Consider the following 6,819-nt stretch of genomic DNA (forward strand, 5'->3'; position numbering starts at 1 on the left):
ACACAACTTGTAAGTGGTAGAGTCAGGACACAAAATCCATTTGCCTAATGCATAATAGTAACAACAGAATTGTGGGATTTTGAGCTAAAAAGGACTATTGAGAGTAAATAAAAGTGCTTATTAGAGCAGGAATACAAAGCAATGTGGATATTAGAAGATTTAAGCCAGGCACACAAGTCAGTCTTCATGAGAAAAAAATGAAATTGTCCAAATTAGCTTTGGGGGATCTCACAAAACCCGTCATTGCTTTACTCCAAGCAGTGTTCTCAGTTCCCTGTTCACACACTGCTCTATACAAGAGCTGATTTCCCTTCACTTCCCTTCTTCTCAGGCTGCTTTGTAAGCCTGGGTAGTAGATCCTGTTTTCCCAGGGTGCTTTCTCCTTCCTTGCTCTGCCTGGGGCTTTCCCATAGGCAGGAGTTTCCTCTGTTTGGTTTCCCTCTGTATGATTGAAAAGCTTTCTGAAGCTGCCCAGCTTCCTAATGTGGACGCTGGGGAGAGAGGCTGGGGCACAGATAGGCCAGCTTTCCATTATGATGTGCGTGACACTACAGGAATACTGATTCAATGAAAAGAAACTTTAAAAATCATTGCCATTATTTCAAAATGGCAAAGAGGTATGGGTTAGGGACAGGGGCTCTAGTCTGGGCTCCACCACTGTGGTGCTATTTGACCTTTTGCAAGTCATTTCCCCTCTTAGGCCCTTAGTTTCCCAATCAGTCATATAAAAGGGGTTGTATTAGATGATCCCTATGGTCCCTTATGTCCCTGATATTCTGGGATTCCAGCAGCCTATGCCTCTATAGTCTATTATGAATGCAAAGAGAGCCATGCCACCTGCAGCTCATTCTCTGACTATATATCTTATTTTAAGGGACAAAGAACAGAAATTCTTCAGATTTTCCTAACATTTCATGCTATCCAGGAAGACAAGTCTAGTCTCATGTATGGCCATTTCTCCTCCACCTTACCCTTTGCTGGCCTCTGGCCCTAATCCTCTGTGGACCAACAGAAGCTGCCTCAGGAGATGACAACACCGTACCCCAGACAGGCTATCAACCTGAGGGAAACTCCATTAACAGCAGGGTGCAAGACTCTGTAAAGAGGCACTCTGCAATGAGGAATATGCACCTGTTTTCACCATACAGTCTCTCATCCGGCCACCATCACGCACCCTCTAACTCCAGCCCCCACACCATTCACATAGATTTATAGTTTGTCAGAGGAAGAACGGACCTTACAGATCATTTAATACATTTAAAAAACAGGGGAACGGTGGTTCCAACACACGTAGCCTGTTACCTGGTGGTAGATGGGGTAGGGGTGGGGGTGGGGGTGGGGGAGAAAACTGAGTTCCACCCCCCACACACATAATCATGCACAGCCATTAGAGTAACTAACCCTATCCCACTCCCAATCCCATACTACATATATCCAACCCGAAGCAATTAGCAGAGGTATGTACAGTGGAATATATAACTGTGTAGTGAAAACAGCATTGGACTTGAGTTCAGCTCTCGCCCAACACCTACGTCTTACTATTAGCAGTGCCTCATTTTCCCAATATGCCCAATGAGATAGTTGGGCTAGAGAATACCTCAAGTCTCTTCTAGGGCAGATCTCACTTAACAGCTGGGAGACAAACTCCCCCTACTCTACGCCGGGCATCCTTCCGCCTCTTCCCTGCCCCACCCCACAGCAAATACATTACCTAGCTAAGAAGAGAATGATCCCAAGGCTCCCACCCCCGCCACCTCAGTCCAACAACATTCCACGTACAAAGAACCCAGAATATCAAAGATAGAAGGGATCTTAGAACACAATTCTAGAGCTGGAGGGACCCCAAAATACAAAATATCAGAGCCCGAAGAGATCTTGGACCGCAACACAGAATGCATGGTCTAGAAAGACCTTATATATCATCTAGCCCAAGCCCCTCATTTGATAGATGGGGAAACTGAGGTCTCAGCTTAGCCATTACTTGTTTCAGAGGGAGATCGACCTTCCAAACCACACACACACACACACACACACACACACACGATATCTCTCCCGCAATGAGTTCTCTGTCCTCCACCTCCCAGTTCCCCTTCACCCCCGCGTCCTGCGACTGCAGCAGTTCCCGCACTGGCCACCGCCCCCAATCCCCAGCCCTGGCCAGGAACAGCGAGGGGAGGGGATGTGACCTCCCCTCGACGCCCACGTGCCGGCCCCCCCCCCACGGTCGGGAGCTACCCCAGCCCTAGTCCAGTCCCGGGTCCAGTCCGACCGCAGCCCCGAGGGGACAGAGCACCTACCGGCTGCTGGAGGGTCCGCCCCCCACAGCCTCCTGTCCCCCAGGCGCTGCCAGGGCCCAAGACAGGCTGTGCCAACCGCCCCCCCAGAGCGGAGCCCGAGAGTCTGCCGCCGATGCTGCCGCTACAGCTACCGCCGCCGTGCTGCCAGCAGCTGCCTGCGCCCCCCCACCCCGCCCCCCGCCGCCCCCTCGGGTGCCAGGCGCAGAATTTACAGATCAGAACTGGAAGGGGCCTCAGACATCCGTTAGTTCAACCTCCTTATTTCACACATGGGGAAATTGAGGCCCCGAGAAGGGAAGGGACTTGCCCAAGGTCACACAGCTGGTAAGTGGCTGAGCCTATAATCAAACCAAAGTGTCCTAACTCCATGTCCTGGGTTCTTCCAAGATACTACCCTGCCTTTAACCTCAGATCTCTCTTCTTTTTCCGCCTTTCCCTCTGGTCCGGGTCAGACCAGTCGCTGAGGGCTCTCTCCTTCCCAGGGCATCTTTCTCATTCACCCTCACTCTTCTCTCCCTCTCCCACTCCCATCCCTCTCTATCCTTCCCTTTACCTCTCCCTCTCCCCCCGCCCATTCCTTCCCCTCCTCTTTCCCTCTCTCCCCTCTCCCCTGCCCGGTCCCTGGACCCAATGCTCACAGCGGGTCGGTCTGGTTAGGTGCCTTCCCACAGTTTCCAGTGAGCTGCTGCCGCCTCACCGCCCCCCACCGCCCCCAATCAGCCCTCCCTTCCTCCATGGTCCACTCATTCTCTGCTCACCTCGGATTCCCACTGAGCATGATCCTTCTCCAGAGCTGGGATCCCCCCTCCCCAATCTCGAGAGGTAGGAGTTTCTGGGTCTTTTCAGCTGTAAGGAAGAGACTTCAATTTGGAGCGACAAGATCTGGGTTAGAGTCAGGACAGGGTAGTTGAAGTAGACTATGCTGGAAATCTTAGTAACATTGGATTTTAGGGCTTCTAGTCCAACCTCCTTGTGTTTTTTCAGATGAGGAAGCTGAAGCCTAGAAAGGACAAGTGATTTGTCCAAGGGCACACAGGTTGTAAAAGGCAGAGCTGTGATTTAAACCAAGGTCTTGTGACTTTTGGTTCAGTGTGCTTTCTCCTATTCCTTGCTGGTTATTGGACCTTAGAATTTAGAGCTGGAATAGACCATAGAAATCAAAGGCATGGATGTTTATTAACTGTGTGACCCTGGGCAAGTCCTTTGATTTCTCTGGACATCAATTTCCCTATCTGTAAAACTAAGGGGTTTAACAAAGTGATCAATAAGGATCTACCCTTTTGGAATTCTCAGAGAGTCTCTGGGGACTCAGAAAGGTAGGGATGCCTTGAAGACTAGGAATAAATAACTCTGATGGCTGCAGTCCAGGCAGAATTCTCTTACCAAGAGAATGCCCTTGTAGCCCTCCTTAACCCAAGGTGCAGCCGTGGCAGCCAGCAGACTGCCATCCTTTCCTACCATTTTATAGATTCTGGAGGAAGTGTGAAACAGCGGGGAAGACCTTAGATTTGGGGGTCACAAATGCTCACAGATTTTTTATCTGCTTGCAAAAGATTTTCTTTGAGCCTTGCCTACTGTCCTCAGCAGCATCTGAATTCCTCCCCTCCTCTCCTCCATCCCCACCCCCCCTCTCCTCCATCCCCACCCCCAATCAGTCTACAAGTCCCAGGGTAGAAGAATTGGAAAACTATCTGCTTCCTCCCATTTAAAAAAAAAGTTTTTGGAATGGTCTCTTCTAAATCAAAGTAAGTTTTGAACTAGGGGTAATGGGCTTCTTTCCTTCTTTCTTCCCATCCTAGAGTGGGCTAAATCTGCAGTATACACCCCAGGAGGCAAGGAGGCAGCTATGTGGGGGTAGGAGGGTGGGGGGATGGAGGTAGCTCTGCCCTCAGAGGTAGGGAAATTGGGCCTGGGGTTGGCTCCCATAATAATTTGCTTTTTGAAAATGAGGGCATTGCACTAAATCTTGGGGGTTCCTTCTCTTTGAGATCTTGTGGTTTTAGTCCTGGTTCTTTCACTAAATAGCTATGTGACCTTGAACAAGTCACTTCTCCTGAACCATATTTCCTCTCCTATGAAAGGAAATCGGACTAGATGATCTCTAAAATCCCTTCAAACTCAGAAAGTCTGTGATTCTATGAAGCGACATTGTTCTGGGTATAGCAATGCAGCCTAAAAAAAATAATTTTCTTTATTCAAAGGTTGCTGTGGCTGGGTGAAGGTTTGATAAGAGTGGTTTGAAGAGCTGTGAATAATGGTTACTTCTGGAGAGCTAATGAGTATTTCAAAGGGTAGAGATAACAGGTAGCAACTGTTTGATGGCACAGCCCAGATGAACAGTGAGATGTCACAGGAGCAGTTTGACATAATGAATGCTATCATTTCAGAACCCACTGAATTTATTTCTCTCCTACTTCTTTTCCCTATTGTTCCCTCTTTCCTGATCATCATCTTGTTTCTGTTTCTGGGTTCAAGTCCTGCTACTTGTCATTTGGGTGACCTTGGTCGTGTCCCTTCCCCACTCTGACCCTCAGGTTCTTTATCTAGAATAATAATAATCCTGGTATTTAGACACTACCTTAGTTTTTTGTAAATTTTATTTATCTTTTATTTTTATATAATCTTTTCTAAATATGTCCCTCTCCTCCTTTACGCAACAAGTCAGCCCTTGGAACAAAGAATGAAAGAGAAAGAAAAAAATGGTTCATCAAAACTAACCAACACATCAACCAGTTTGACAGAATATGCATTATTCCACACTCGAAGTCCCACCCACCTCACCCACCTCTGCAAAGATAGGAGGGAGCTGTGTTTACTCATCTCTTCTATGGCAAACTAGATAGTGCTCTATTCCATCACAGAGCACTTGGACTTGCAGCCAGGAAGACCTGAGTTTGAATACTGCTTCAGACACTTTCTAGCTATATGACTATGAGCAAGTCATTTAACCTCTCTGAGCCTCAGTTTCCTCAGTCAGTTAAATGGAGATAATCATAGCTCCAACCTCACAGGGCTCTGAGGATAAAGTAAAATAATATTTGTAAAGTGCCTCATAGATCTTCAAGTGCTAGGTAACTGGCTGCTGTTATTGCATGGAAGTCATTTTCTTCTTCGTTGTTATTTCATTTGCATTATTATAGTTATGTGTATTGTTTTCCTGATTCTGTTAAGTTCACATAGTATCAATTCATGTAAATATTCTCATATTTCTTTGAATTCTTCACATTGGGTATTTCTTATGGTTCGGTAACATTCTGTCACATTCACCTTCAACTCATTCCTAACCATAGCCCCATAGAATTACAGATTTGGAGCTTGAAAGAACATCAGAGGCTATCTACTTCAAATTCTTCATTTTACAGATGAGGAAACTGAGGCCAACAGAGGTGATTTTGTTCAAGGTCATAGGATCAAATTTCAGGTCTGGGATTTGAACTAGGGCTAGGACTATGAGTATCTACTTTTCTTCTACAACTTTGCCACCATAAAAAATTGCTGCTATAAATATTTGGTTGTATATAGGAACTTTCTGTCTTTGACCTTTTTGGTATATATGCCTTGCCACAGAATCTCTGGGTCAAAGGATATGGACATTTTAGCCACTTACCTTCATTGAGGAGCAAGTGAAAACGTAGAAGCAAACTATAGAAACAGGAGATATTATTCTTATTTCTTGTAGTTTAGAGAAGCAAAGATCTGCCTAGAAAGCTCCTGCCAAATGGGAACTAGTGAATTTTCACATTGTGATGTTGATGATGCCCAGGAACCTAGAGAGATGGGATGGGCTTGGCCCAGCCAGATGGAATGTCTCTGGGATTCCTGCCCCTCCTCCTGGTACCAGCTCACTCTGGATAGTAAACAACTTTATATTTATATAAGCACTTAATAGTTTTTAAAATGCTTTCCTCAAAATGGTCCTGTGATGTGGGCAATGCAAGTTTTATTAGCTTCAGTTTAAAGATAAATAATAGCTCCCATTTCCCTAGCATTTTTCAATTCAATAAATATTTATTAATTGCCTACTATGTGCCAGGCATTGTAAATGGTAAGGTACTGTATAATCCTATAAGCACTTGTAGGTTTTTCATTAGATTTTTTCAATTACTAAGCATTTATTTTTTTAGAGATAAAAACAAAACTCTTTGGACAAATATGCATAGTCAAGCAAAACAAATTCCCACATTGGCCATGCCCCCAAAACGTGTCTCATTCTACATTCTTGTTCATTTTTTCTCTGTCAGAAGGTAAGTAGCATTCAGCACTTAATTGGTTTTTGTTTTTTGTTTTTTTTTTGGTGAGGCAATCGGGGTTAAGTGACTTGCCCAGGGTCACACAGCTAGTAAGTGTCATGTGTCTGAGGCCAGATTTGAACTCAGGTCCTCCTGACTCCAAGGCCAGAGCTCTATCTACTGTGCCACCTAGCTGCCCCATCACTTGTTTTTAAAGTGTTTTCCTCACCACAACCTTGACTGTGCCAGAGAGGTTAAGAGAATTATTATCCCTATTTTATAGGTAGAAAAAC

General features: G+C 45.7%; 1 protein-coding gene across 2 annotated transcripts in view; it reads right to left on the bottom strand.

Annotated features, from left to right (window-relative positions):
- HTR4 (5-hydroxytryptamine receptor 4) overlaps positions 1-3,187 on the bottom strand; it is a 79,173-nt gene extending 75,986 nt beyond the window's left edge. Inside the window, exon 1 of one of the 2 annotated variants that reach the window (XM_027841643.1) lies at positions 3,056-3,187. The gene's annotated coding sequence lies outside the window, so the exon portion shown is untranslated. Of the gene's footprint in view, positions 1-2,297; positions 2,336-3,055 lie in introns of those variants that run through there. The other variant, XM_027841644.1, reaches the window with a different exon arrangement.
- Between the last annotated feature and the right edge of the window lie 3,632 nt (positions 3,188-6,819).

This window comes from Vombatus ursinus, unplaced genomic scaffold (assembly GCF_900497805.2).
Source record: "Vombatus ursinus unplaced genomic scaffold, bare-nosed wombat genome assembly UNPS02014863.1, whole genome shotgun sequence".
In the NCBI taxonomy this organism is placed as follows: domain Eukaryota; kingdom Metazoa; phylum Chordata; class Mammalia; order Diprotodontia; family Vombatidae; genus Vombatus; species Vombatus ursinus.